The following is an 8043-nucleotide window of genomic DNA, read 5'->3' on the forward strand; positions in this document are numbered from 1 at the left end:
AGAGCCTGAAGAGCAGCCAACTTCATTCTCAGGTCTTTCCCTCCTCCTCCATCCTGCATTTCCAGTTCGATGTTTCCACCCTCAGGAAATGGGAACATTATGTGCCACTAATACTTCAGCAGAACAGAAATAGTCTTAAGAGGAAATGGGAAGGCCAAGCAGGTTATAGTAGAAAGATATTTCAGGCTCATAGCATCTCTTTCTAATGCATGTTTGTATTACTTTTCGTGACAGAGATGAAAGCAGTAACACATAAATCTCAGAGTTCATCCTGCCTTCTCTGTGTCTCAAAGGCTTATTTATACTTCAGTGTGGATGCTGGGGCTCATTGCTCTTGTTACAACCACGTCCAACCTCAAAACCAAAGGATTACATTTAAAATGGAGCGAGTACAATACACCACTTCCTTTTCTTGGACACCAACCAGTCTTGGTTGTAACACAGCAGATCCAAGATACATTTTCTGTCAAGAAGGCAGTCCCTCCCCCACTTGCTGGTGAGACGGTAATAATAGAAATGAAAAGAGTGGGGCAGACATCTTTATTTAGACAACATCTGGCCTACAGCCCCAGTCAACTGTAGGATTTTTGTCTGTATATTTCTTTAAGCTTTCCTAGTTATTTTTTAAAATGACATTACCAATAGGACTTCCATGACTTTCTACAATCTACTTGGACCTTTCCTGGAAGAAAACATACCATAGTACTGATCCCAACATTATCTACTTTGGGCAATTTGAGCCAGTCCTTTTACTTTGGCTACGTTGTTTAGGATCCCATCAATAGTCTCCCAGGTACTATAAGTACTCCAGAGCAGCATGTTTTCAGTCATCATTAAACTAGTTTTTTTTAATAGATTTAAAAATTCCATAGAGTCTCCTAATCACTTCTGTTGCTCTTCACTGAGCTCCCAGCTCATCAGCACTGTGACAGAGAAGTTGACACAACCAAATACAAATAAAATATATGCATTTACATCGGGGATTGTCCAATTTTAACACCACAGGTTTAAAGACACAAAAGAAAAAGAGAAAATACAGTAGAAAACCCCAGGCTGACCTGCTATAATCTGGGGGGTGGGGAACATAGTTGTTTTCAAAAGAATCATCACCATTTTAAAATACCTTGCTGAGGTTTTAGGGCAAGTTCCCCCTTCCAACTCTTTATAACATTGTTAGACACAGTGGGCTGGTATAGACCACCAGTTAAGAAAAGCAAGACAGGTACAACAAACCAGGAAGCCTATTATGACTATTTCAGAAAGGGTTGTCCAGTAGGTGTTAATTTATCAGACAGAATAAGACTTGGTTTAGTTTAATTCTTTTAAAGAATTGAACATTTTTATTTTTAATCTTTACACTGTGTCATCACACACACTCTTCTGGGTGTAATTCATTAGGTATAATCAAAAGAATCTACTCACGAAACAATTTTGTTATTCTCTTCAGTCAACAGTTATTTATTTACTAATTTGATTTCATAGAATCATAGAATCATGGTTTGGGTTGGAAGAGACCTTAAAGATCATCTAGTTCCAACATCCCTCCCATGGTCAGGGACACCTTCCACTGGACCAGGTTGCTCAAAGCCCCATCCAGCCTAGCCTTGAACACTTCCAGGGATGGGGCATTCACAGCTTCTCCGGGCAAGCTGTTTCAGTGCCTCACCACTCTCTGAGGAAAGAATTTATCCCTAATATCTAACCCAAACCTACCCTCCTTCAGTTTAAAGCCTTACATGTCCTGGTCAGAAGTCCCTCTCCAGCTCCCTTGTATCCCTTTTAGGTACTGGAATGCCACAAAAATGTCTCTCCAGAGCCTTCTCTTCTCCAGTCTTAACAATCTGAGCTCTCTCAGTCTGTCTTCTGGAAGAAGTGCTCCAGACTTCTTTTTGGCCTCCTCTGGGACGGCCCTCCCTTCATGGCCCTCCGTCTTCTACCCAAAGTTGTGCTTAGTGCTTGCAAGAACCTGCAGCTTCCTGAGACCACCCAGAGTCCCTTCTAATTCCAGACTGGTAAAATTATCCATGAGAAACACGCAACTGTCAACACAATACTTCCAGTCAGAGTCAAGAGGACTTTCGACTAAAACAAGGAGCACAAATCATGCATCATTCCCCTTACATTACTTCACTAAATGTGTTTCTGGTGCTCAGCCTGGAGCCCTGAGCAAAAAGGTAGTTACAGTAAAGCTCAAAATGAAAACTAATTACTCTTCAGCACCTGACTCCACATACGTGTCCCAGCAGAACACACCACCAAGGCACATGAAAACTAAGAAAATTCCCTCTGTCAAGTGTTTAAGAGACCGCTGGCTTACACTCAAGTCACCAGAATTTGTTCTCAAATTGTCTTGTACTGCTCCTTTATGTATTTCTAACATGCCTAGATACTGGAAGAGGAGAAGACCACTAAGATCCTCCCTGCACTTGTAATAAAATGAACATTCCTCAACAGAACTCTTCCACTCCTGAATCCATAGTGATGGCCGTGGTAAGTGCTGATATGCTAGCCCCCTTATGAAGAACTCATGCACCAAACGGGATTAGCAAACTCACTGAAAAGCGAAAATGTCAGTACATATTCACATTCTCTTGCTGCTGGCACCAGCTGAAAGCCTACTGACATTAGCAAGGGCAGAGACCATCTGGGAGACAACTGCAGGCAAACACCCCAATCCAGCTGTGCTTCCAGCAGCTTCTTCCTGGCTCAAACCCAAGGAGGAATAATTTCAAACATCTTCCTGCTGCAGAAAGCATTCCAGATTCTGCGTGCTGTAATCAAATTGATCCTAGCTGTGGGTGAAACTTTACATTTGGAAAGTCAAAAAGTTTTATAAACAGTCCAATTTGAATTTCCAAATTGAAATTATTCAAAACCTGCCCAGAAATCTCCACAATACTGTCCCTCTTGTGACATCCCACTCTCTTCTTAAAGAATAGTTAGGAAGATAAGAGAGTTCTGCCAAGGAGCTGTGCTTCCATTTGTAGACATCCTCAGGATCTGAGAGAACCTGTGGTAAGCCTGATGCTAAAGGCCTCCACGCAGGCGTCTGTATCCTACACACTGCCTCTGAAGTGGTCAGCTGGGCCAAACAGATTCATATCATGTGAGTGTTTTGCAGTAAGTGGGAGAGAGATCAGGTCATTTAGGGAGCTTTGAAAGCTTTACAGTAACTTGAAGAAACATCAGCATGCTAAAACAGAAATGTTACAAAGAGTCAGTAGTCCTCCGTCTCTAGCTTCTAGGGTTTAATTACATGATTTAGACACATTGGATATTTTCCAGAGACATGGCACAGAGCAAAAAACTGCACTTGGAAACTGCAGAATCAGCAGAGGAATCATTTACTTGGCAAGCTTGAGCAGACAGAAAAAAAAAAAAGGCTCTCTGAAAATGAAGTCATATATGTTTCAATATGCAGATCTGGGCTGGCGAGAATTTCCATCCAAAGGTGAATCAAGACCTTAAGGACTCAGCCTTTATACGTAAGGCTAAAGTGTTCAAACTGGAAAGGCTGTGTTCTTATAGTATCCAGCATCTTCTCTCTTCCCAGGACAGCACTCTTTTTTCTCCTCTTTACCCATTGCTGTGTGCACACACGAGCATGCGCACGCACACGTGCATATGGGAGTGGGGGTGTGTGCATGTGAAACGTTTGAACAAAAATTTTCTTGACAAGCAAGCCTGAGCAACAGAATGCACAGAGGCCTCTGGAGGCATGGAAAATTGAAACCAGTGACTAGAAGAGCTTTTTTCAGAAGTGGTCTCAAGAACAATCTTCAAATGGGAATTCTGTGACAGAAGCATCAGCCTGCTCTGTAGTGACTTTTTAAGAGGCAATACAGTGCCTTCAGTGGGTCAGTACCTCCATAAAGAACACACCTTTTAATTTTATTTTTTTAAAATATAACGTGATAATGCTACACTTAAAAAAAATTCTGTTGCTTGTGGCAGAGGAATATTTCTTGAAAGCACAACATGCCTCTGAGAACAAGGTCCTAGTGTAGTTCTTCTTTGTTAAGTTTGAAGCTCCTTGTATAAATCAAAGGTGAGAAGAGTGACAACATGAAATGGAATTTTCTTACTCAGATCTGCTGGTCACATGTTAGAGTGCCGTGGCTGAAATGAGTAATTAAGGAGTTTTTATCCTTTTGGGGGTCTGTTTACACAACACAGTCAGCAGCACTGGAGACAGAGAGCTAGTTTACTACTGTACAACCTCTACAGAATTATTTACAGAATAACAATGTTAAACTTGTGCACACCCCAGAAGTCCATGACACTGCATGGTTGCCAAAGAGAGCAAATACGGGGAGAAGAGGAATGTTCGGCCCAAGTCATGCTCAGCCCAAGACTCAACACACAGAAGCTAAATTATTAAGGTTGCAAAGGGTTGGAAAACCACTGAAAGTGTGGAGTCGGTAGCTGGAAGAAGTACTTTATCTCTATTGTTTTAAGATGATACAAAACTTGCTAACAAAACATAAACTTTTTATTTTTTTAAACAGTAAGATATAACACTAATATAATATTAAAGCAGGTTTAAGGAAAAAAATGACAAAATATTGACAATATTTACAGGAGGCTCGTCAGTTTCCCCACAGAGTTTTAATCAACTTTTCACAGACATGAGTCTTTAGCTTTTTGAAAAAAAAAATAATAAAATTACATGTTTATAACCAAGAACAGCCAATCTGGAATATTCTAAATAAACACATTTTCACAATAGCACCCTTTTTGGGAGATACTGACCTTTTCTTTTGGTGGTTAAACCACACTATAAAGCTCTAGCTTGACCATACACACCAGTTTGTACTTCTTCCATATTCTACCGTTTGTGTGTGCAGTAAACATGTGCAATATGGCCACAGAAATGAGAATTAAAAATAAACTTTGCAACCTTAAATGTGCTCCAAAAGTATTTTGCAGTCATCTGTAGGGACTTTAGGATAACCTCTGCACTGTTGAGGGATAATGCATGAAACACAAGGAAAGAAGGTTTTAGGGTGAGCAGATCTGTAAAGGGGAGCATTCCTGAAGCCAGAGGAAAAGCATGCATAAATTTTGTAACAGTGCAGGTATCCAGGGAAGGAGAGTTGACCACAAAACCATTTTATCTTAATGGAGGCACACAAGACAAGGAGTGCAAAATTATACTTATCTCTTACATGATTCTCTGCACATGGCACATGCAATATCAAAGGGGAGAAGGGGAAGACATCTGCACCTGGGCACAAAGAGGGATGTGAGTTTGTACAGGCATAAAGAAGACAATTCTCAATGGACTGAGGGATCAGCTCCCTTGTCAGACACATCTGCTGGAAGCCTATGGGAGCATGCTGGAGAATAAGCAGCTGCCTCCTTGGACCCACCAGCTGCCTTCCCCCAAAAATGGATTTACACTGTACCATTGGTCAGCCTGAAAGTAAAATACAGAAGGCAAAGAGAGTAACAGCCTTGGGTAAAGAAAAAGATAGGAGGCTTTGCTCCCCCAACCCTTTCCAAAAAGTCTCTATAACCCAAGCTGTTCTTGCCACAACAGCTTGGAAGAGCTGAGAACCTCAGAACAATGAAAGAAGACATGCCTTTCTGCAGGGTTTCTGTAGTTAAATTAGAGAGAGATACAATCCCAGTTCATACAATCTCCAGCATCCCACAGTAATGGGCTTTCCAAGTATCAAAATACCTGGACACGTAAACAATTCCGAGCAGCTCAGTGTAAGTGCAAGAAAGCCAAACAGGAGGGAACTCAAAAGACAGGAGAAAAATATTTAGGCTAAGACAACATACATGAAAGAGGCAGTAAAGGAAAGGAAAGCATGCAATTACATGCAGTTAACTGAAGCCTGACAAAACACTAGTAAAATAAACTGAAGTAGTGGCAAGGTGTTGAATTTATGGAATGAAGTTCTAGAGAGAAACAGATAGTATTTTTTTTCAGCACTGAGATGGGGTAACATCAATGGAAAAGGATTATTAAATTGTGGATTATCTTTTCCTTTCCTTCTCCCAAAGGAACCTCACCACTGGAATTATTTCAAACTGGAAATAAAGAAATAACGAAAAATAGTCAGTAAATCTTGTAATAATGGCTTAGGGCAGGTGGATCAGCTGTGACTACACAAGAAGTGCAACCACATTCAGTTCCATGCTTCTGATTAGAACCTATATAACAAGGAAAAAGGGAGCCTCACTCCACCCCAGCTGAAGCTGCAGATGTGTCTCTGCATCAGAGGTATCTGGTGGAAGCAACTCTTCTTGACTTTGTTGTTCCCATTTGCCCTCTCACTCTCATTCCTCATGAAACTGCATAACTTGGTACACTGATAGTGAAGGATGACCCCTGGGAGATTTGCTTCCACATCTTTATTCTCTGACTTTTAGAACTTGTAGGAGAGGCAGGTGATATTCACCCTTCCTCCCAACTGAGTGAGTGTAATAGCAAGAGACGCTTCAGAATAAGTGAAATCATCTCAGTAGATCCACAAAACGCAAATTTAAAATTACCCATTACAACAGCCCCTCCCACATTCACAGATTTATTTAGCTTGAGTAGTAGTAACTTGCATCATCTCCTTGAAAAATAGGTTAACATGGTTTTTCTCTGCCACAAGCACTCATACAGCCATCTGTCCCCCAAAAGAACGCTGAACAACCCTACCCACACACAAGGCCACGCAGCCTTCCTCGTATCGTTCCATGAGAATCGGGAACCTACACCAGCATCCATCCACCCCTACTTCAGAGACTTCAAAGGCAGCAATTCCCTATGGCTCTTCAGAGAGCTAAAGACAGAGGGAAACAACGGGCATGGGAGCACACCAAACGCACCGAGCATCTGTGGAACGTGTCTGTGTGTGATAGTAATTTCCGTGAGCGGAGAAGACGACGCGATTCCCCACATCTGTCCTCTCCGTGCCCACAGACGGCACCTGACATTAGAGGTGCGCTTGGGGGAGGGTCCCAGTAACGCAGCCTTAGAACAGAAGACACCAGGAGAAGAGGAAAAACCCCACATAACCCGAGGAGTTTTAATCCCTTTCGAAGTAGTACTCGTTTGTTCTGTGTCTGCCCCTCCCTCGGATGGCAGAGACCGGAGGGTACCCACGACCACGGCCCCGCTCCCTGGGAGCGCTCCGGTCGGGCTCACAATGCCCGTCCCTGCCGGCCCGATCGCCCGCCACGGTACCTTGTGCAGGACTCCAGCAACACCCCTTCCACTTCCCACATTACTCGAGCAGTTTTCGCAGCAGCCCTTCCCGTTAGAGCCGCGCCGACCGGCCTCCCGGCATCAGAAAAGTTGGACAAAGACCATTTTTCATCGCGCGAGTTGCACCATCCCGACGGGCCAGCGCCAGCTCTGCCGCTTTGTCCCCTGGCCCCGTGCACAGCCTCTGGCTCTCGGTCGATGCCTTTCAACAAGTCGGATGCTCGCGAGCAGTCCCGATCCTTTCGCTACTCTCCAGGCCCTTCTCCAGGAACGGTTTCTCCCCGCCCAGGATCCCTCTCCTGCAGGAGTCTCTTTTCCTCTCGCTTCCCAGGATCTGCCTTGTCCCTTTCTCCGGGTTCCTCTCTCTCTCTCTCTCTCTCGCTTTCTCTTCCCCCTGCCTCCCTCCCCTCCTCGCCGTGCCCCTCCTCCATTCTCTCTCCGCCCCCCCGACCTGCTTTCCTTCGCAGAGGCCCAGTGACGGCAAAGGGGGGTGGGGGCGCTGCGAGACCCCGCGCTCCGGGGCGGCTCCAGGCACTCCTGTCACTTCCGCGGCCATCGCCATCCTCTCTCCCGCACAGCCCCGCCGGGTCCCCCGTCCCCCGCCGCCTCAGGCAGCCTCCCCTCCGCCGCCCGCCCCTCGCAGCCGCTCTGCTGGGCGGACCCCTGGGCGGCACCGGGTTCTCTTCGCGATCCCGGGCTGTGCTGCTCGGGCCCCCTCCCACTCCCCCCACCCAGTCTCTTCCAGAGGGGGGTTTTCCAACTGGGTCTTCCCTCGCCGCAGCTTCAAGGTTGCGGCCGGGCGCCCTCCTGGGGATCCCGAGCGTGGCTGCAAT

General features: G+C 44.9%; 1 protein-coding gene across 3 annotated transcripts in view; it reads right to left on the minus strand.

Moving 5' to 3' along the window:
* Window positions 1-7769, minus strand: part of EPHB6 (EPH receptor B6) — an 85615-nt gene extending 77846 nt beyond the window's left edge. For 2 of the 3 annotated variants that reach the window (XR_007630879.1, XR_007630878.1), the window contains exon 1: window positions 7190-7559. The gene's annotated coding sequence lies outside the window, so the exon portion shown is untranslated. Of the gene's footprint in view, window positions 1-7189; window positions 7560-7661 lie in introns of those variants that run through there. The other variant, XM_050332095.1, reaches the window with a different exon arrangement.
* Between the last annotated feature and the right edge of the window lie 274 nt (window positions 7770-8043).

Source organism: Myiozetetes cayanensis, unplaced genomic scaffold, assembly GCF_022539395.1.
Source record: "Myiozetetes cayanensis isolate MyiCay16 unplaced genomic scaffold, myiCay2020 scf5-8, whole genome shotgun sequence".
Classification (NCBI taxonomy): Eukaryota; Metazoa; Chordata; class Aves; order Passeriformes; family Tyrannidae; genus Myiozetetes; species Myiozetetes cayanensis.